The following is a 24,009-nucleotide window of genomic DNA, read 5'->3' on the forward strand; positions in this document are numbered from 1 at the left end:
AATAAATGAATTCAAAAATTTTTAACCTCCCTCATATGAGAGAGAACATGTGGTATTTCTGTCTCACTTATTTCTCTCAAACTGATGTCTTCCAGTTGCATTTATTTTGATGAAAATTGTAGAATTTCATTTTTATGGCTGAATAATATTTCATTGTGTGTGTGTGTGTGTGTGTATTTTTTAGCCATTCATCGGGTGCTGGTAACCTTGGTTGATTTCATATTTTGGCTATTATGAACAGTGCTGCTATAAACATGGTGGTGCAGGTTTCTCTTTGATGCATTGTGTTCAAGTGTTTTGGGTATATACCCAGTAGTGGGCTTGCTGGGTCATATGGCAAGTGTGTTTCATATAGTTTTTCACATAGTTTTTTATAATCTTTTGTATTTTGCTGGTGTTGGTTGTAATGCCTCCCTCTTCTTTTTTATGTGTACTTTATTTTTTAATTTTTTAAATTTATATAAAGTAAAAATTTAACATAATTCATATATTCAGATTCATATATGCAGATTTAAGTGACACTTCCAACCCTACTCTCCCTCCTGCCCATGCTCCCATCCTCTCTCCTCTTTCCTTCCTTATTTTTTCTTTTAATTTTTTTAAAGGTTTCAAAATTTATGGTATATTTCAATGACATGGGTTTGATACTTGAAACAGCATAAAGTATGATGCAATATAATTGTACCCTTTACAAGATGATTACAGGGCTTTCAAAATGATATTAATTTATAAGAATGCACAGGTTATATGCTGTGACAATATGACACTTTTTTTTTTTTAACCTAGAGGCCTTTTTATTTAAGGTATACAAACTTCATGCCTTTCATATAAACAAATTTATGAACATTGCGATTCTTCCCTCCCCACCTTCCCTCCCACCCACACTCCCATTTTTTCACCTCTTCCCTCTCCTATTCCCATTCTTATTTTTTACAAAGATCTACTTTCATCTAACTTTATACTCAGAAGATAACCCTATGCTAAGTAAACAATTCAACAAATAGTATGAAGAAAGAAAAAAACACTGTTAGTCAACAGTCAAAATCATGGCATCTCAAAATCATCTCAAAATCCTTGCATCACTTCTGTAGATTACCTTTTAGGTACTCTATTATTAGTTACTACAGATCAGGGAGAACATGTAGTATTTATCTTTTTGGGACTGGTATAATGGTAGTATTTATCTTTTTGGGACTGGTATAATGGTATAATTATAATCAGTATAATGATTTCCATTTGCATCCATTTTGTTGCAAATGACAGGATTTCATTTTTTAACCACTGTATATATTCCATAGTGCATATACCATAATTTCTTTATTCAGTCTTCAGTTGATTAACATCTGTGTTGATTCCATATTTTAACTATTGTGAATTGAGCTGCAAAAAAACATGGAGTTACATATCAGTCTTTTATATGTTGATTTCATTTCCTTTGGGTAAATTCCCAGGAGTGGGATGTCTGGGTCATATGACAGGAATATTTAGATTTCTGAGGTATCTTCACATTGTCTCAACTGGTACAGCCACTATGCTAGACAGTATGGAGATACCACAGAAATCTGAATATAGACCTACCATATGACCCAGCCATCCCACTCTGGGGAATTTACCCAAGGGAAATAAAATCAACATATGAAAGACTGATCTGTACCCCCCTGTTTAGCTTGGTAGCTTTTACTTGGTCCAGCAATGACTTCCCATGCCAGCAGATGGAAGAGTGGGCACAGAATGAGGTTGAAGTTTTACCTTCCTATTTGCCTCTGTCTCTGTTGGCTGTGACTGTCTCTCTTTACTTCATAGATACAAATCCTAGAAGTCCTGTTCTTATAGTAGTGAATCATACAAAATTAAAATAACATGGATTCTCTTTTTTGCCCCTTCAGGACTAGAGTGGTTACTGGCTTCCCTCTGTTGCTGCTCCTTGGGTTCCCTTAATTCTACTAAACACTGATAAATAGTTCCATTTGAGGACTGTTTACACTCTCTGAGTGCATCATATGTTTCCTGGTTAGAACCCTGCCAGATCCAGTGTTTGTGTGTGTGTGTATGCATATGAGTGAATATTTTAGAGGCAGAGAGGAGAAGGATGATAATTAACTTGTAAACCAGTCTGTGGTCTTTTGCACTTTGCATTAATTATTTCTTACCAATGTGTCATATTGCAAAGGATGCTAATGAAGGAACAGGGAAGAAAGGGAGTTACTAAAAAGAGGGGAAAAAACAAACAAGGAGAGGAGACAATGTTTTAAATTATAATTAAAATGAAAACGTTCACTATTTTAAAAGTTGATTGATTCAGTAATACTTACAGCAATTGATAAAAGAAAACAAGATGACAGAAATGCTAGAATTATTCATTGTTAGAGATGTCTCAGGAAAAAGTTATGGATTTATATCGTTCTTGAAACATTTGCCAGCAAACAGTATCTTTTTTAAAAAAATATTTATTTATTTGAAAGTCAGAGTTACACAGAGAGAGGAGAGGTAGAGAGACAGAAGAGAGAGGTCTTCCATCCACTGATTCACTCCCCAATAGCACAACAGCTGGAGCTGTACGGATCCAAAGCCAAGAGCCAGGAGCTTTTTCCAGGTCTTCTATGCTGGTGCAGGGACCCAAGTACTTGGGGCATCCTCTACTGCTTTCCCAGGCCACAGCAGAGAGCTGGATTGGAAATGGAGCAGCTGGGACGTGGACTGGCATCCATACAGGATGCCGGCACCGCAGCCGGTGGCTTTACCTGCTATGCTACAGTACTGGCCCCACAAACAGTCTCTTCACAAATAAAGAGAGAGTACAGCTTTTTTATACTTTCCCATCTTACCACCATTGAAGAGTCATGAATGAAAATGTCATTCATATTTAGTTACTTAAGTTTTAAAAACAGCATGAAAAATCTGGATATAGCCCTTCAGGCCAGAGTTGACATGATTTATTTTAAAAATATGTTATCTCTGATAAATGATCTCATTAAAAAAACTGTATATGGGGGGCCAGCACTTTGGCTTAGCGGGTAAAGCTGCCTCCTGCAGTGCCAGCATCCCATTAGACGCCAGTTTGAGTTCTGGCTGCTCCACTTCCGATCCAGCTCTCTGCTATGGCCTGAAAAAGCAGAAGATGGCCCAAGTCCTTGGGCCCCTGCACCCATGTGGGAGACCCAGAAGAAGCTCCTGGCTCCTGGCTTCAGATTGGCACAGCTCTGGTCATTACAGCCATCTGGGGAGTGAACCAATGGATGGAAGACCTCTCTCTCTCTCTCTCTCTCTCTCTCTCTCTCTCTCTGCCTCTCCTTCTTTTTCTGTGTAACTCTGGTTTCCAAGTAAATAAATAAGTCTTTAAAAAAACTGTATATGGGTTAAATGGCCATTTATACAATCAATTATTGTTTGTAGCTATTGTCTATATTCCCAGGAAAATAGAGTCTTTTTGCTTTTTATTTGTTAAACCTCTTATTCAGTAAAGTATTAAGCCTTTTTACTGTAATGTGAATTTAAAATTTCATCTCAAAAACTAAAAAAAAAGAAAGAAGGGTAGAAAAAAGGAGAATAGGAAAGATGGAGAGAGCGAGGAAGGGGGGGAAATATCATTACATTCTTAGACATTTATCTATAAATCTATTGAATATGTTAAAAATTAGTTAAAATAAAAAAGAAAAAAATTGTTTCTAAATAGAAGGGACTCCATTTATTAAGAGAATCAGGTAGAAATATAAATTATCTGTAATGTATTGGATCTACACCCTACTGCCAGAGCCTGATTAGAAAACCTAAATATCATGCAAATCAAGTGAAGACATCAGCATTACAACACCTTGTCTAATTGTCTCACATTCAGTGAGGAAAATATGTATGTGCTGTACTACGGTATCCTTCATGGAAAGTAGGCTGTAATTGCATTTTTGTAAACAGAACCAGATTTCCCTTTTAACACAATAAGAGGAATGTTCTACATAAAGATGTTTTTAGTCCAAGATAAAGATGTTTTAGAATACAGATTTAGAATAATTTATAGCAAATAAATGTTGTGAGAAATTATTTTCCCTTAAGTCTAGATGTTTCTCTATGCAAAATAAATGATTCCTAACATTTAAATACCCTGTTGGAAACATGTATTTTAAGTGATACCTTCTAAATTTTGAAACTTATGTAGCCCTGGATAAGGATAAGTTATGACTTGAGCCTTCCATTTTTTCTTAAATATTCCCATTGTTTACTTTGGATTTCCTTTGTACTTTTACTGAGAGATTTTCTGCCTTCAAATTCTTTCATAATGACAACTATCTTTCTTTCTTTGTGTTGCACATCCTTTATCATCTTTTGTAAGGCTGGATGAATGGTGACAAATTCTTTCAATTTTTGTTATGGAAGGTCTTTATTTCACCTATATTCATAAATGAGAGCTTTGTAGGGTAGAGCATTCTGATTTGACAGTTTTTTTTTTTTCTCTAAGACTTAGACTATATCTCTCCATTTGCTCCTAACTTGTAGGGTTTATGATAAGAAGTCAGCTCTGATCCTAATTGGAGATCCTTTGAAAGTAATCTGGCATTTCTCTTGTGCACATTTTAGAAAATCTTTTCTTTACATTTTACTGTTGAAAGTTTAACTAGAGTGTGTTATGGTGAAGATCTTTTCTGGTCATGTCTATTAGGTGTTGTATGTGCTTCCTGTACTTGGACATCTCTCTCTTTCTCCACATTGGGGAAATTTTCTGTAACTAGTTCACTAAATAGGCCTTTCAGTCCACTCTCTCTTCCACACCTTCAGGAACTCCTAAGACCTGTATGTTGGGTCATGATAATAGCCTGTGAATCTCAAACTGTTTTTTTAAATTCTTCTAATGTTTTCTCCTTTTTTTCAGTATGACTGTAAAATTTCCAGAAATTTGTCTTCAATCGTGGATATTCTATCTTCTGTTTCACCAAGTTTGTTGTTAAAACCTTCTACCACATTTTTATTTGATCTATTTAATTTTTTATTTCTAATATTTCATCTTGATTACTCTTTAAAATCTCAATTTCATGGGAAACATTTCTATTCATGTCATGTATAGATTTCTTTAATTCTTGAATTTTTTTTCTCATTTCTTCTGAGTAATTCTATGATTCATTTTTTGAATTCTGTTTCATGCATTTCATTAATCTCTTCATCTTCACATTCTAATACTGAAGTGTTGCTGTGATCCTGTGGCCGAAGAGGAAGCATATTGTCTTCCTTGATGTTGTTTCTTGTGTTTTTGTGTTTATTTTTAGGCATTTGTGGAGATATTTGTTGGTTTTCTCCTCTTATTGCTTTTATCTTTGAAATATACCTCTGTGGCTTAGTGGAGTGTCTGCTCTTTCAATGAATACCCAGAAGTGTGCACTGTGTGTGGCCAGGGAGCTCTGTCAGTGCTCTAGGGTGAGGTGAGTATTGACAGTGACACCCTAGTTGGGCAAGGGAGATCTCCTCTTGTTAACAGATGGGGATTATGTTCACCTCTTCTCTTGCAAGGTGATTTAACTTTAGGTGCCCTCAATAGGCATACTACTCATCACTCCCTCTCTCCCTCCACATGGACTGCACAGAGGATCTGTGCTGTCCTCAGTTTGAGTCCAGATCCCACTGCAGTGATGCAGCCCTGGCAATCAGGGAGCTCTCATCATGTGGAGCCCCTCACAGTGATTGTCCAGAGACCCAGTTACACCCTGTGCCCTCTTATGCAGTCATAGTATTCTCAGAGTCTCAGCACTCAGGGCTCCCACAGTTATGGGGTGCAGCAGGTTCACTCCATCTTGCTAGTCTGTCCCATCCATAGAAAGGCTGAGTGGTTCACGGAGCCCACTGAGCCCACTGCATGTGGGCACTCTGCGTAGGTGGATTGAGTCCTGGAGGCCTAGAGCCTATGATTTGTTGATGGGTGGGGGCACTCACAATCATAGGTGGGTGCTCAGCTCCTTGTCAATCCTCCCAACCAGGCTCAGAGTCAGTTGGGAATGTGGATTTTTCCCTCTGGTGAAATCCCTGGATGACATGCATGCACAATACCTTCCAGCCACAGTTTTGCTGGGCATGTACAAGAATCTTTGCAGGTTGTACTTCAGTCATAATGGCTCCTGCTCCCTGCAGGTTGCTGGGTGGGTGCAGAGGAGCTGCTGTGGTTACCTCTGCTGACAAGATGGAGACTGTCCCCACAAGCTGCTGAGTGAGCACACAAGAGCTATAGCAGCTGCTACCTACTTACATCCAAAATGGTGCCTGCTCTCTCACAGCCTGTTGCTGGGTGCTGTTGTGGGAGCAGGGGGTGGGGAGAGAGAGAGACATGCCCTTTTCTTTTTTTCTGGGTAAGCAGGTCCATGTTCCCCTCAGGGCTCTGGGCTGGATTCCAAGACAACTCAGTCTGCTAGGCTCTCCCTCTGGCTCTACAACAGTGGCATGGGCCCCTGCAGTCTGACCTTACCTCACTCTCCAAAGCTGCCAATTTCTTTGGATCAGGGCTACTGGGGTCATTTGTTGTACCTCTGCTCATTTGTGCGCATCTGCACCTTCCACACAGATCCATGGCATCTCTCCTGTTTCTGCAGAATCTTCTGCAGTTTTCCCTCAACGAAGTTTCCCCTGAGAATGCACTTTCTCTCTCTCTTTTTTTTTTTTTTTTACTATTTTTACCGAGCTTAGAGCAGACCACCTTATTGCTATCCACCATCTTGGAATCCTAAACTCTAAATTCTTTCTTTTTATTTTATTTTATCTTATTATTTATTTTATTTTAAAGATTTTATTTATTTATTTGAGAGGTAGTGTTACAGACAGTGAGAGGAAAAGATAGAGAGACAGGTCTTCCATCCACTGGTTCACTCCCTAAATGACCACAATGGCTGGAGCTGGGCCAATCCAAAGCCAGGAGCCAGGAGCCAGGAGCCAGGAGCCAGGAGCTAGGACATTTTCCAGGTCTCCCATGCAGGTGCAGGGACCCAAGCACTTGGCCCATTTTCTACTGCATTCCCATGCCATAGCAGAGAGTTGGATTGTAAAAAAAGCAGCCAGGAATAGAACTGGTGCCCAATGGGATGCCTGCACTGCAGGTGGAGGATTAACCTACTTCACCACAGCGCCAGCCCCTAAACTCTGAATTCTTATTGTTGACTCTTTAGCCTGTAACAGATTTTGGGAGAATGTGTTCTTCAACATGACACTTGATCAAGTATTTTTCGAAGAGCTTTTCCTTTCAGTATTGGGATAGAGATTAAGGGAGTTCACCAGAACTGAAGTTTATCAGAATTTGGTGAGAAAGTTAGCAGTCATCCTACTTATTCCATTTAAGGATTTTGATCAAATTCTTTCTGCTTTCACTTGTCCAAATTGATAATACTCATTTTTAAAGGCATAAATTTATAGTGTAATTTTTATCATAAAATTGAAAATTTTAGTAAGTCTTCTCTTTATGCAAACTATTAATTCCCTCATTATGTAATATTATAGGGTGTTGATATATATTTGTTTTTGATTGTTATAGTTTTGGAAAGCTTAGGTTTCTGTTTGGTTGATTTTCTCTGAGTAGAAGATTACTTATATATGAAATATTTTACATCACATTTCAATTGAAATTTTATTTATGCATGTGTTTTTAGTATATTGAAAACTTCAGTAATATATATATATATATATATATTTCAAATTATAACCCACCAAAGCAGGGAATATTCAGTTCCAAATATATAATTTATATAGGAAAATATTTTAGTTACACAATTGATAGATTTTTTTATGGCAATATGAATGTGAAAGTCTGTTTCTATAGCTGAAAGGAAGACATTTGACAAATCTAAAATAATTCAGTTCAAAATTTACTTCCAGGTAGATTATTTTAGAAAGTATCTTGCTTATTTCTTCAGACTTGTCTGTAAAAATATAGATTAAGAATTTTGGCTTTAGTTTTTCTAAGACTTTCTGTAATTTATTCAAAAGCAGCAATACAAAGAATTTAAAAAATATTTTCTACTTATGTGCCCAGTATTAAAGTACAGAAATAATCTCAAAAGTCTGATTTTGAGAGCCTTTGTTGAAGGTATTTGTCCTTACTTGGATATAAATCAGTATGTGTGTTCAAGATTTTTTTCTAATCCTCTATTCCATTACTTGTTTTGCCTCTGGAAATGTTTTTTTTTTGTTTGTTTGTTTGTTTGTTCTACTTAATACTTTTGGTTGAATACTATAATCAATACACAATTATTCTTAAGTGCTGAAACCTAACTGAAAAGCGATCGCTGTTAAATATAAGAGTGGGAATAAGAGAGGGAAGAGATGTGCAATTTGGGACATGCTCAAGCTGACTTACCTCAAACGGTAGAGTTAGAAACATACCAGGGGATTCCATTTCAATCCCATCAAGGTGGCATGTACCAATGCCATCTCACTAGTCCCAGTGATCAATTTCTGTTCACAATTGGTCATAATGATAGAACTAAGAACCAAAGGGATCACATAAACAAGAATAGTGTCTGCAAATACTAGCTGATAGAATAAAAAAAGGAGAGAACGATCCAACATGGGAAGTGAGATACACAGCAGACCCATAGAATGGCAGATGTCCTAAACAGCACTCTGGCCTCAGAATTATCCTTTAAGGCATGCGGATCCAGCTGAAAAGCCCATGAGAGTATTTCAGGCATGGAAAGCCAAGACACTCTGGGGGAAAAAAAAACCTAAATGAAAGATCTCCGCGAGTGAGATCCCAGTGGAAAGAATGGGTCATCAAAGGAGGTACCTTTCTCTGAAGGGAGGAGAGAACTTCCACTTTGACCATGGCCTTGTCTAAATATGATCAGAGTTGGTGAACTCAGGGGGCTTCCATAGCCTTGGCAGCTCATGACAAGAGTCTAGGGTGATTACTGATGCCATAAACAAGAGTGTCAAATTGTTAAGTCAACAACAGGAGTCACTGTGCACTTACTCCTCATGTAGGATCTCTGTCCTTAGTGTGCTGTACATTGAGATTTAATGCTATAACTAGTACTCAAACAGTATTTTTAACTTTATGTTTTTGTGTGGGAGCAAACTGTTGAGAACTTTACTTAATGTATGCTAAACTGATCTTCTGTATATAAAGAGAATCGAAAATGAATCATGATGTCAATGGAAGGGGAGAGGGAGTGGGAAAGGGGAGGGATGTTATGAGGGGGAAGCCATTGTAATCCATAAGCTGTACTTTGGAAATTTATATTCATTAAATAAAAGTTTAAAAAAAAGTAAAAAAAAGAGGACATTGAACAATGGAGCACCCCAAAAAATAAACAACACTTTAAAAAAAATGAATTGTTGTATCACATCATATAAGGAAGAAGTCTTTGAGAGGAATATTGCAACTAGTTGAAAAAATTTGGTTTATTCCAATTATCTTGCTTTTCATTTTATTTCACAAGAAAGTTTAATTCTACAACTATTTGAATTGTTTAGTTACATTTAACAACCTCTTTTGTACTTCAATTTATATTGAACAAATCATGTAGTATGAATTTTATTGATCTTCACAACTTTTTTCATTAAAAAGAATGTACATAATTGCAGAAAACTGAGAAATAAAGGACACTAGGAAAAAATAAGAACTAAAAAGTTGAGTGTATTTGAGTTACTTAATTAAACATTTATTTTAAAGAAAGTTTTTATGCTATGGGTCAGACCCAGTTTCTTTTAGCTGACTGGGCATAACCAGACAGAAGAGAACAGGTGGCCTTTTTGATTTTTCCATTGTTCCTCTTGTGTTGTATTATAATGTCAATAAATGTTAGCTTGGTTTGACGTGACCATAATTAAGTAGCCTTAATTTGAGAAAGCTGACACAATTAAGAAAAGGTCTTTAAAAACACCTTTAATACGTTGACAAGGAAATCATGGACTTTTTGGGTTTAAGACTTTAGATATTCTTAAATTGAGAAAAACTTAATTCTGTCATTTGTAGAACATCATGTAAATGATAGCTTTGGTATTAAGTTTTAGAGAGTAGATACAAATATCACACAACAAACTTTCTTTTGTTTTAAATGACCAAAAGTATACATTTCCCAAATCTAAAGACATAAGAATACATTTTTTATTAATAAATATTTGTTTAAGATAGAGAGAAGTAGAAAAGAAGGAGGAGGAGGAGGAGGAGGAGAGAGAGAGAGCACACACATGCAACTCTCACTCCCCAGATTCCCATGGTATGCTGGTCGAAGGCCAAAACCTGGATTTGGGTGTTCAACCCAGTTCTCCCAAGTGGGTGACAGGAACACAATCATTTAAGTTATCACCACTACCTCTCAGAATTTGCAGCAGTAAGAAAGTGGAGTCAAAAGCACTGAGTCCAGCTATTTTGAGTAGGACATGGGTACCTTACCTGCTAGGCTGAATACCTACCCCAAAGCATTTAGGGGTTTTTTGGTTGTACTCAAGATTTCTTAAAAAAATTCTAAATCAGTTATGATGAGGTGCATAAAATATTAATCCACAAATAATTTAATATGGAACAAAGGAAAATTGCTAAGTAGACTTCATCTATAAATATTTTTAAGATAAATTATAATTATTCCCTATAAAATATGCATATAGTGAGTAGGATATTAATAACTATTTTTAGGTTGCCTATGAGTATTTGTGAAAAAAATATGAGAGAGTTAAATGTGAGCTCAATAACTTTTGCACTGGTGGTAATTAAAGATGATGAACCAGAGAATGAAATTACTGTCAGTAATATATTAATGCTTGCAAATGTGTAATATGATACTAAAGATGAAATATTGTATTCTACTAAAAACTCAAAAAATTATATAAGTAAATAATAGATTCACAGTTACTGATGTTTATTCTCTTGAGTTCACTTTACTATGGGGGAAGAGAATATTTTCTTTTTTTTTTTGAAAAAGAATATTTTCATGAGGAACAATGAGCAGCCTAAAGCAATATCTATGGTTACCAATAATGAGGGTTACCTATAAGAGATGAATGCTAAATTTCTATAAAATTTAATCATGAATTTTTGAAAATTTCTGAATCTGCTTTGTTGACACTTTGGTAGAACAGGATACTTTTTGAATTTTCTCAAAATTTTCACACCACCACTGTGAAATCTCAAGCCAAAGTGTTATACAATAAATGTGAATGTTTTTACTAGTTGCCCATGAGGATAGAAAATTTTTTAAATATTTCATAGGATTTTTATTTTATATTATTTATTTATTTTTAAGATGAACAAATTTCTCATATTTCATATATACAGTTTAGGAGCATAGTGATACTTCCCACCCTACTCTCCTTCCCACCCACACTGTGACCCTCCCATCTCCTTCATTTCTTATTCTTTTAATTTTTACAATGATCTTTCAGTTTATTTTATATTCCTAAGATTAACCCTGCACTAAGTAAAGATTTCAACAAATAATATGAAGATTAAAACCAGTATTCCTCAACAGTTGAAACAAGGGCTGTAAATAATCAAATCTCAAAGTATCAATTTTGGTCATATATATTATCCTTTTTATGTATACTATTAGTTACCACAGACCAGGGGTTCATGTGGTATTTTTCTGTTTGGGACTAACTTATTTCACCAAGTATAATGTATTCCAGTTGCAGACATTTTGTTTCAAAAGACAAGGTTTCGGAGAGAAGGCAAGATGGCGGAATAGGAAGGAGGCACACTGATAGTTCGGGGAGAGATAGTTTAATAAAAGTGGAGATACTGCAGGTTCAAGGAAGAGTAGGGGAGGAAACAGCAGAAGAAACTCTTCTGGAACGTGTGATTCACAGCGGACCTGCGTGGAGAGCGTGGGAGCCCACAGTTCGGGACACCAGCGGCAGACTCAACACACCAGCGCTGGAACCCGAGGTGAGCCAAACCTCAATAGCCCGAGACACCGGCAGGCAAGCGGAAAGAGGAGACTAGAGGGAACGACCCCCGGGGTGGGGGAAGTTCACCAGGCTAACTGGAAGAGAGAGAGAGAGAAAAAAAAAAAGATGACTGGTACGGACACGGGTTTCTCTCTCTCCACTCACCTCTCAAGGGCAAGCAAGACAAAGAGCAGGCGCCATCTTGGACATACGTCATAAGCAGAGTGACCTCAGGTCTGCACCGGCCCTGAGCCTAGCAGAAAAACCTGACTCTGGGCGGGGCGAATTAACAGGAGATTAGGACCTAGTAAATTTGTGGTGCTACTGAACTGAGACTGTGAAAAAAGAGACGGTGTGGGAGAGAACTCACGGAATTCACGTGAGCACTCTCCAGAGACGCTACAATTCCATAACTTTGGCAACCCACTGGGAGACTGAAGGAGAATCTGAGCCCACCCTGAGGGCAGAACAGATTCCCTGTGTGGTCCTTGGGAAAGAGCTTCCGATCTCTGGCTCCTGTGGGTATATCATTTGCCTGCTAACTACCTCCAACTTCGTTCAGCTGTGCGGAATTACTTCCCTTTTGAATCAAAAAAAAAAAAAAAAAAAGAGAGAGAGAGAGAGAGAGAGAGATTTACCACGCCTAACCTGGGAGTGTCACCTTTGGCACACCAGAGCTCTCAGGCCACACCCATCTCAAGCCCTAAGGCTCCATCAAAAACAGATAGTCCACTTAATCTAGAGTCATAGTATAACAAGAAAAAGCACCACAGTGAAGAAACCAAATATCCCCAATATGCCAAATAACAAACGCAAAAACCAAGGTAATAAAAACAAGGAAGTCACCATGACGCCCTCAAATGAAAAAGACACCCCAATTCAAGATTATGAAGATGATGACATAGAAGAAATGCAAGAAGCAGATCTCAAAAAATTGATAAGAACATTAAGAAGTTCTCAAAAACAAATTCTTGAACTACAGAAATCCTTAATGGACAAGATAGAAAATCTCTCTCGTGAAAATGAAATATTAAGGAGGAATCAAAATGAAACGAAACAACTAGTACAACAGGAAACTGTGATAGTGACTGAAGTGAAGAATTCAATAGATCAAATGAAAAACACAATAGAGAGCCTTACAAACAGAATGGGTGAAGCAGAAGAGAGAATATCAGACTTAGAAGACAAAGAGCAGGAAAGGATAGAGTCAGACCAAAGAAAAGAAGAGGAAATTAGAAATCTAAAACATATTGTCGGGAATCTTCAGGATACTATTAAAAAACCCAACATTCAGGTTCTAGGAGTTCCTGAAGGCATGGAGAGGGAGAAAGGATTAGAAGGCCTTTTTAGTGAGATATTAGCAGAAAATTTCCCAGGTTTGGAGAAGGACAGAGACATCCTAGTACAGGAAGCTCACAGAACCCCTAATAAACACGACCAAAAGAGATCCTCACCACGACACGTTGTAATTAAACTCTCCACAGTGAAACATAAAGAAAAGATCCTAAAATGTGCAAGAGAGAAACGTCAGATTACTCTCAGAGGATCTCCAATCAGACTCACTGCTGACTTCTCATCAGAAACTCTACAAGCTAGGAGGGAATGGCGAGATATAGCCCAGGTACTAAGAGAGAAAAACTGCCAGCCCAGAATATTATATCCTGCAAAGCTATCATTTGTGAATGAAGGTGAAATAAAGACTTTTCATAGCAAACAGAAATTGAAAGAATTTGTTGCCACTCGTCCAGCCCTGCAAAAGATGCTTAAAGATGTGTTACACACAGAAACAAAGAAACACGGTCATCAATATGAAAGAAGGTAAAGGAAGGAAACCAAGGAAGGAAAGCTAACAGCAAAAGATCACAGGGAATTCAAAGCATATATTAGAACTTATCTTTGGCAAATGGCAGGGCAAAGTTACCACTTATCATTAGTCACATTGAACGTGAATGGCCTGAACTGTCCAGTTAAAAGACACCGATTGGCTGATTGGGTTAAGGAACAAAACCCATCTATTTGCTGCTTACAAGAAACACATCTTTCCAACAAAGATCCATACAGACTGAAAGTGAAAGGCTGGAAAAAGATATACCATGCCAACAGAAATGAAAAAAGAGTGGGCGTAGCCATCTTAATATCGGACAACATAAACTTTACCACAAAAACTGTGGTGACAAAGAGTGACAAGGAGGGACACTATATAATGATTAAGGGATCAATACAACAAGAAGATATAACAATTATCAATGTATATGCACCTAACTACAGGGCACCAGTTTATCTAAAAGATTTATTAACGGACTTAAAGGGAGACTTAGACCCCAATACAATAGTACTGGGGGACTTCAATACTCCACTCTCAGAAATAGACAGATCAATAGGACAGAAGATCAACAAGGATACAGTAGATTTAAACAACACTATAGCCCAAATGGATCTAACAGATATATACAGAACTTTCAATCCTACAGCTAAAGATTTTACATTCTTCTCAGCAGTACATGGAACCTTCTCTAGGATTGACCACATACTAGGCCATAAAGCAAGTCTCAGCAAATTCAAAAGAATTAGAATCATACCATGCAGCTTCTCAGACCATAAAGGAATGAAGTTGGAAATGAGCAACTCAGGAATCCCTAGAGCATACGCAAACACATGGATATTGAACAACATGCTCCTGAAGGAACAATGGGTCATTCAAGAAATCAAAAGAGAAATCAAAAACTTTCTGGAAGTAAATGAAGACAACAACACAACATACCAAAACTATGGGACGCAGCAAAAGCAGTGTTAAGAGGAAAGTTTATATCAATGGGTGCCTACATCAAGAAATTGGAAAGGCACCAAATAGATGAGCTTTCAATTCACCTCAAGGATCTAGAAAACCTACAGCAAACCAGACCCAAATCTAGTAGGAGAAGAGAAATCATTAAAATCAGAGAAGAAATCAACAGGATTGAATAAAGAAAAACATTACAAAAAATCAGCCAAACGAGGAGCTGGTTTTTTGAAAAAATAAACAAAATTGACACCCCATTGGCCCAACTAACTAAAAAAAGAAGAGAAAAGACCCAAATCAATAAAATCAGAGATGAAAAAGGAAACGTAACAACAGACACTACAGAAATAAAAAGAATCATCAGAAATTACTACAAGGACTTGTATGCCAGCAAACAGGGAAACCTATCAGAAATGGATAGATTCCTGGACACATGCAACCTACCTAAATTGAACCAGGAAGACATCGAAAACCTAAACAGACCCATAACTGAGACAGAAATTGAAACAGTAATAAAGGCCCTCCCAACAAAGAAAAGCCCAGGACCAGATGGATTCACTGCTGAATTCTACCAGACATTTAAAGAAGAACTAACTCCAATTCTTCTCAAACTATTCAGAACAATCGAAGAAGAGGGAGTCCTCCCAAATTCTTTCTATGAATCCAGCATCACCTTAATTCCTAAGCAGGAAAAAGATGCAGCACTGAAAGAGAATTACAGACCAATATCCCTGATGAACATAGATGCAAAAATCCTCAATAAAATTCTCGCCAATAGAATGCAACAACACATCAGAAAGATCATCCACCCAGACCAAGTGGGATTTATCCCTGGTATGCAGGGATGGTTTAATGTGCGCAAGACAAACAATGTGATACACCACATTAACAGACTGCAGAAGAAAAACCATATGATTCTCTCAATAGATGCCGAGAAAGCATTTGATAAAATACAGCACCCGTTCATGATGAAAACTCTAAGCAAACTGGGTTTGGAAGGAACATTCCTCAATACAATCAAAGCAATCTATGAAAAACCCATAGCCAACATCCTATTGAATGGGGAAAAGTTGGAAGCATTTCCACTGAGATCTGGTACCAGACAGGGATGCCCACTCTCACCACTGCTATTCAATATAGTTCTGGAGGTTCTAGCCAGAGCTATTTGGCAAGAAAAAGAAATTAAAGGGATACAACTGGGAAGGAAGAACTCAAACTATCCCTCTTTGCAGATGACATGATTCTGTATTTAGGGGACCCAAAGAACTCTACTAAGAGACTATTGGAACTCATAGAAGAGTTTGGCAAAGTAGCAGGGTATAAAATCAATGCACAAAAATCAACAGCCTTTGTATACAGACAATGCCATGGCTGAGGAAGAACTTCTAAGATCAATCCCATTCACAATAGCTACAAAAACAATCAAATACCTTGGAATAAACGTAACCAAGGACGTTAAAGATCTCTACGATGAAAATTACAAAACCTTAAAGAAAGAAATAGAAGAGGATACCAAGAAATGGAAAAATCTTCCATGCTCATGGATTGGAAGAATCAATGTCATCAAAATGTCCATTCTCCCAAAAGCAATTTATAAATTCAATGCAATACCAATCAAGATACCGAAGACCTTCTTCTCAGATCTGGAAAAAATGGTGCTGAAATTCATATGGAGGCACAAGAGACCTCGAATAGCTAAAGCAATCTTGTACAACAAAAACAAAGCCGGAGGCATCACAATACCAGATTTCAGGACATACTACAGGGCAGTTGTAATCAAAACAGCATGGTACAGGTACAGAAACAGATGGATAGACCAATGGAACAGAATTGAAACACCAGAAATCAACCCAAACATCTACAGCCAACTTATATTTGATCAAGGATCTAAAACTAATTCCTGGAGCAAGGACAGTCTATTCAATAAATGGTGCTGGGAAAACTGGATTTCCAAGTGCAGAAGCATGAAGCAAGACCCCTACCTTACACCTTACACAAAAATCCACTCAACATGGATTAAAGACCTAAATCTATGACCTGACACCATCAAATTATTAGAGAACATTGGAGAAACCCTTCAAGATATTGGCACAGGCAAAGAATTTCTGGAAAAGACCCGGGAGGCACAGGCAGTCAAAGCCAAAATCAACTATTGGGATTGCATCAAATTGAGCAGTTTCTGTACTGCAAAAGAAACAGTCAGGAAAGTGAAGAGACAAACGACAGAATGGGAAAATATATTTGCAAACTATGCAACTGATAAAGGGTTGATAACCAAAATCTACAAAGAAATCAAGAAACTCCACAAGATCAAAACAAACAACCTACTTAAGAGATGGGTCAAGGACCTCAATAGACATTTTTCAAAAGAGGAAATCCAAATGGCCAACAGGCACATGAAAAAATGTTCAAGGTCATTAGCAATCAGGGAAATGCAAATCAAAACCACAATGAGGTTTCACCTCACCCCGGTTAGAATGGCTCACATGCAGAAATCTACCAACAACAGATGCTGGCGAGGATGTGGGGAAAAAGGGGCACGAACCCACTGTTGGTGGGAATGCAAACTGGTCAAGCCACTATGGAAGTCAGTCTGGAGATTCCTCAGAAACCTGAAGATAACCCTATCATTCGACCCAGCCATCCCACTCCTTGGAATTTGCCCAAAGGAATTTAAATTGGCAAACAAAAAAGCGGTCTGCACCCTAATGTTTATTGCAGCTCAATTCACAATAGCCAAGACCTGGAACCAACCTAAATGCCCATCAATGGTAGACTGGATAAAGAAATTATGGGATATGTACTCTTTAGAATACTATACCGCAGTAAGAAACAATGAAATCCAGTCATTTGCAACAAAATGGAGGAATCTGGAACACATCATGCTGAGTGACGTAAGCCAGTCCCAAAGGGACAAATACCATATGTTCTCCCTGATCGGTGACAACTGACTGAACACCAAAAAGGAAACCTGCTGAAGTGAAAGGGACACTATGAGAAACGGTGACTTGATCAGCATAGCCCTGACTGTTAATGAACAACTTAATACATTATCCCTCTTAGTAGTTTTTTTTTCTGTTCTACTTAATATGACTGGTTTATTTCTGTAATTAATACACAGTTATTCTTAAGTGTTGAAATTTAACTGAAATGTGATCCCTGTTAAACATAAGAGTGGGGATAAGAGAGGGAAGAGATGTACAATTTGGGACATGCTCAAGCTGACTTGCCCCAAATGGTAGAGCTAGAAACATACCAGGGGATTCCAATTCAATCTCATCAAGGTGGCATGTACCAATGCCATCTCACTATTCCAAGTGATCAATTTCAGTTCACAATTGATCATAATGACAGGACTAAGAGTCAAAGGGAGCACATAAACAAGTCTAGTACCTGCTAACACTAACCGATAGAATAAATAAAGGGGAGAGTGATCCAACATGGGAAGTGAGATACTCAGCAGACTCATAGAATGGCAGATGTCCTAAATAGCACTCTGGCCTCAGAATCAGCCCTAAAGGCATTCGGATCTGGCTGAAAAGCCCATGAGAGTATTTCAGGCATGGAAAGCCAAGACACTCTGGCAAAAGATCTCTGTTTATGAGATCCCAGTGGAAAGAACAGGTCTTCAAAGAAGGAGGTACCTTTCTCTGAAGGGAGGAGAGAACCTCCACTTTGACCATGACCTTGTCTAAACAAGATAAGAATCGGAGAACTCAGAGGGCTTCCATAGCCTTGGAAACTCATGATTGGAGCATAGGGAGATTACTGATGCCATAGACAGGGGTGTCAATTTGTAAAGTCAACAACAGGAGTCACTGTGCACTTACTCCTCATGTGGGATCTCTGTCCTTAATGTGCTGTGCATTGAGATTAAATGCTATAACGAGTACTCAAACAATATATTTCACTTTGTGTTTCTATGGGGGTGCAAACTGTTGAAATCTTGACTTAATGCATACTAAACTGATCTTCTGTAAAAAAAAAAAAAATTATCAATTCCCAACTTGACTCTCACACTGTCACTGGGATTAAACATGACAATAGGCTGATCTGATTTCATCATCATTAAAAAAAATCATCTATTATTTTTCACTTTATGTTTCTGTGTGGGAGCAAACTGTTGAAATCCTTACTTAATGTATACTAAGCTGATCTGTAGATAAAGAGAATCAAAAATGAATCTTGATGTGAATGGAAGGGGAGAGGGAGTGGGAAATGGGAGGGTTGTGGGTGGGAGGGACGGTATGGGAGGGAAGCCATTGTAATCCATAAGCTGTACTTTGGAAATTTATATTCATTAAATAAAAGTTAAAAAAAAGACAAGGTTTCATTACTTTTTATGGATAAGTAATATTTCATAGTGTATATTTACCACATTTTCATTTGTGGCAAAATGAATTTGCCATCAGTAGATGGACATCTGAGTTGATTCCATATCTTAGCTAAGCTATTGTGAACTGAGCTGCAATAAATATGGGTAAAGATAACTCTTTCATATGCTATTTAATTTCATTTGGTAAATTCCCAGGAGTGGGATGGCTGTGTTATATGGTATATCTGTTTTTATATTTCTGAGGAATCACCATACTGTCTTCCACATCCTCTGGTTCGCTCCCCAAATGGCCATGATAGCTGGGGCTGAGCTGATCCGAAGTCAGGAGCCAGGAGCTTCTTCTGGGTCTCCTAAGTGGGTGCAGGGTCCCAAAGACTTGGGGGCCCAAGGACTTGGGCCATCTTCTTCTTTTTCTCCAACTTTTATTTAATAAATATAAATTTCCAAAGTGCAACTTTTGGATTTTAGTGGCTTTTCCCCCCCATAACCTCCCTCCTACCCGCAACCATCCCATCTCCTACTCCCTCTCCCATCCCATTCCTCATCATGATTCATTTTCAATTATCTTTATATACAAAAGATCAACTTAGTATATACTAAGTAAAGATTTCAACAGACTGCACACACAAAGGCACACAAAGTATAGAGTACTGTCTGAGTAGTAGTTTTACAGTTAATTTGCATAGTACAACACATTAAGGACAGAGGTCCTACATGGGGAGCAGGTGCACAGTGACTCCCATTGTTGATTTAACAATTGAAACTCTTATTTATGATGTCAGTAATCAACCGAGGCTCTTGTCATGAGCTGCCAAGGCTATGGAAGCCTCTGGGTTCACCAACTCTGATCTTATTTAGACAAGGCCATATTCAAAGTAGATCTCTCCTCGCTTCAGAGAAAGGTACCTCCTTCTTTGATGGCCTGTTCTTTCTGCTGGGCTCTCACTCACAGAGATCTTTCATTTAGGTCATCTTTTTTTGCCACAGTATCTTGGCTTTCCATATTGGGCCATCTTCTACTGCTTCCTCTAGCATAGCAGAGAGTTGGATTAGAAGAGGAGCAGCCGGGACTAGAGCTGGCACCCATATGGGACGCCCGTGCTTCAGGCCGGAGCTTTAACCTGCTGAGCCATAGCACTGGCCACACTGTGATTTTGGTTTGCATTTCTCTGATGGCTAGTGATACTGACATTTTTTTTCCATGTGTTTATTAGCCATTTTAATTTCTTCTTTTAAAAAATTCCTGTTAAGCTCTTTACCCATTTCTTAACTCAATTGTTTTTGTTGTTGAGTTTCTTGAGCTCTTTACAGATTCTGTGTATTAATCCTTTATCAATTGAAGAGATTGTGAATATTTCCCATTTTGTCGGTTGCCTCTTCACTTTTCTGAATTTTTTTTTCACAGTACAAAACTGTGAACGTTTTTATCTTGATGTAATTCAATATGTCTATGTTTATTTTGTTTGCCTGTGCTTTTGGGGTCTTTTCCAAGAAGTCTTTGCCTATGCCAACGTCTTACAGAGTTTCCCCAATGCTCTCCTCTAAAAATTTGATGATATCAGGTCACAGATTTAGATCCTTGAACCATTTTGAGTTAATTTTTGTATAAGGTGTAAGGTGGGGGTCTTGTTTCATACTTCTGAATATGGAGATCCAATTGGCATTTGTTGAAGACTGTCCTTTCTCCAGGGATTGATTTTAGCTCCTTTGTAAAGGACTAGTTGGTTGTAGATATGTGTGGATTGAGTTCTGGAGTTTCTATTCTGTTCATTTGTCTTCATGTCTATTTTGTGACAATAACTTTTACCTCACCACTTCTATTGGTAAAGCTTTCTACTTTATTTGTTATTTGACAGATTGAACTCTTTATTTCTAACATTTCAGTTTGATATCTCTTCATAATCTTAATCTCATGGGAAAATATTTCATCATGTATGAAGTTCAACTCATGAATTTGCTTCTCATTGCTTCTGAGTAATCCTATGATCATTTTTTTTAGTACCTTTTCAGGCATTTAATCAATCTCTTCATCTTCCCATTCTTAATGTTGAATTATTGTTGTATTTCTTTGTGGGAGTCATGTTGTATTCCTTTTTCTATTTCTTGTATTTCTGCATTTGTTTTTAGGGGTTTGTGGAAATACTTGTTGGTTTTCTCCTCTGGTTGCTTTTATCTTTGAACTATGCCTCTGTGTCTTAGTGCCATGTCGGCTCCTTCAGTGCATACCCAGAGGTGTGTACTCGCTGGGGCCAGGGATTTCTGGTCAGAGCTCCTGTGTGAGGCCAGAATCCAGGTTGACACCCAAATTCATCAGGGTAGATCTCTAATGTCAGCAGGGGAGAGGGTATGATGATGCCTGTTGGTATAATCACAATTCACTTCCTCTCTTCCAAGGTCGTCAATGATTGGGTTTAGCTTACTTTGGATTCATCTCCTATCCATGCACACGCATGAATCACAAAAAGCACTGTGCAGTCCTTGGTGTGGGCAAGGAACCCTCTGCAATGACCTACCCCAGGCTGTCAGTGAGCTCTGAGCCTCAGACTCCAGACACAGTGATTTCCCAGAGATCCAGCTGCACCCCACATCCTATCGTGCAATCACAGAATTCCCTCAGTCACACTGCATAAAGCTCTCACAGGCACAGGGAGCAGAGGATTTGCTCGGCCTGTCAAGCCTGCCCTGTCCACAGAGAGAGAGAGGCATTCCCAGAAGCAGCTGCCTGTGGGTGCTCTATCTTGCCAGTTCAAGCCCGGGAGACTGTGATATGTGGAGAGGATAGGGTCACCTCATTATCCTATCTGCATGCCCAGCCTCTCAGTAACCCTCCCAGCTAAACTCAAAGCCAGTGGGGAACATGAATTTTTTCCTCTGGTAAAGTTCCCTGGTCACACATACACATGAGAGCCCCACGGCCTATGCTGGTGTCAAGATGGCGCCTTTTCCCAGCAGGTTGCCTGGAGCCCTTGTGAGGGGATAGGAAGACAGAAAGGTGCTTCAGTTTCACTGGGTTAGGTGGGTACACTGCCCCGTCTAGGGCTCTAGGCTGGGCTCAGTCAGTGTAGTCCACAGTGTACTCCCTTAGGCAATATCACCGTGGCATGGGCTGCTGCAGCTGCTCTCACCTGGTTCTCAGGTGCTGGCGTCGCCTCCAGCCCCTGCCTGTGGGACCTGTGTGTGGTGTCCCCACTTACGGCTATGCTCCCACAATTTCCACGCTGCTCCAGCATCTCTCTTTCTTCTGAAGAATTTCCACTGCAAACTTCTCTCCCATCCTCCCCTGGAAATGCACTTCCTCTGCTTCTCTTCTACTGCTTCCCTGTTGCTCCCCCTCTTCGTGGAGGAACGACACTAAGCCCTGCCTAGGCTTCATATCCGAGTCACGGCACCATTATGTCGCTCCCCCTCTTCGTGGAGGAACGACACTGAACCCTGCCTAGGCTTCATATCCGAGTCACGGCACCATTATGTCGCTCCCCCTCTTCGTGGAGGAACGACACAGGACCCTGCACTGTTCTTTCGTCTGCTCGGCCCTCCCCGGGTTTGCTGCTGGTTCTTCCCGGGTTGGCTACCGACCCTTCCACCTCCGTGGAAGGGCGGTTCCCCCTGCCACATTCCCCACTTCCGCGGGGGAGCGGCACACCGCCGGCCGGCTCTCTCGGGGGCTGCACAGGTGTTCCCCTTAGATGTTCCCCTTAGATGTTCCTGGTGCATGCCATCTCTCTCCTCCTTTATAGTCCTCCTCCGCCAATCCTAACTCGGCTGCCCACACGCCGAGTACGCTGCTCTCCAATCAGGAGCAAGTCCTACAGTTTATTGGCTGAACTGGAGGCAGCTGTGTAGAAGCTGTTTACTTCTCTCCCAACGCCATGTTGTGGGAGAGCAGATGCATAGAATAAGTCTTAATTCCAGTAACAGTCTAGTCCGAGTTGCTCCCCACACTTCCCCCTATTCAAAAGCAGCACATGGATTCTCTACCCAGCCATCTAGGGTTCCTCAGAAATTCTTATAATTTCCTTTATTTTCCCTCTTTGATCAGTTTAGGGTTAGGGGAGAACTTTGCTATTTCCCGTTACTAATTTTGAAAAGCAAAATATTCTGTTTTACCAGTGGAGAGAATTAAGAGAACTTGTTTATTTTTACATCCTAGGTAATGATGTTTTTGCCCTTTTAAAACTTTAGTTTTGGCTTTCTGTTCTTCAGAGATTAGAAGAGGTAAAAATCATTCTATAGTAATGTTCATAAGAAATCGTAGATCACTTATAATAGCAAAATCGCTTATAATTTACAATAAATGTGTAAATCCTCTCCAAAAGTTTCCTTTTATTCATACAGTCTTTCATGAATATTTGTCAAGTCCTTCTGATGCCCTAGGCACTGGTAAGTCCATTAAGATATGATCCCCTTTCTCAATGAGGATTTTTCAGGATAATGGGAAAAAAGGTAGATATATTTGTAAATATGAGTGTGCAAATACAATGACAGCATCAGTTTAGGGTATTATGATATAATTATTATCTAATCCTCCATGCTTCTAGTAATGAGGAAGATGTTTAATTATTTCTTTTTTAAAGATTTATCTTACTTATTTGAAAGACAGTTACAGAGAGAGTAGAGACAGAGAGAGAGGTCTTCCTTCCGATGGTTCACTCCCCAGATGGCCGCATCGGCCGAAGCTGTGCCGATCTGAAGCCAGGAGCCAGGGGCTTCTTCTTGGTCTCCCACATGGGTGCAGGGACCCAGGGGCTTGGGCCATCTTCTACTGCTTTTCCAGGCCATAGTAGAGAACTGGATTGGAAGAGGAGCAGCCGGGACTAGAACCAGTGCCCATATGGGATGCCGGCGCTTCAGGCTAGGGCATTAACCCTCTGTGACACAGCATCGGCTCCAGATTTACTCCTGAAAAGGCCATAATGGCTGTGACCGGTCCAATCCCAAGCCAGGAGCAGAAGCTTCAACTGTATGTCCCACGTGGTGCAGGGACCTAAGTACTTGGTCTATCTTCCACTGTTTTCCCAGGTGCGTTAGTGGGGAGCTAGACTGCTAG

General features: G+C 39.1%; 1 pseudogene; it reads right to left on the bottom strand.

The window, feature by feature from the left end:
- The window catches only part of LOC100350477 (eukaryotic translation initiation factor 5 pseudogene), a 64,230-nt pseudogene extending 57,722 nt beyond the window's left edge, over window positions 1-6,508 (bottom strand).
- Between the last annotated feature and the right edge of the window lie 17,501 nt (window positions 6,509-24,009).

This window comes from Oryctolagus cuniculus, chromosome 6 (genome assembly GCF_051225735.1).
Source record: "Oryctolagus cuniculus isolate XC-2025 breed Fujian yellow rabbit chromosome 6, ASM5122573v1, whole genome shotgun sequence".
NCBI lineage: Eukaryota > Metazoa > Chordata > Mammalia > Lagomorpha > Leporidae > Oryctolagus > Oryctolagus cuniculus.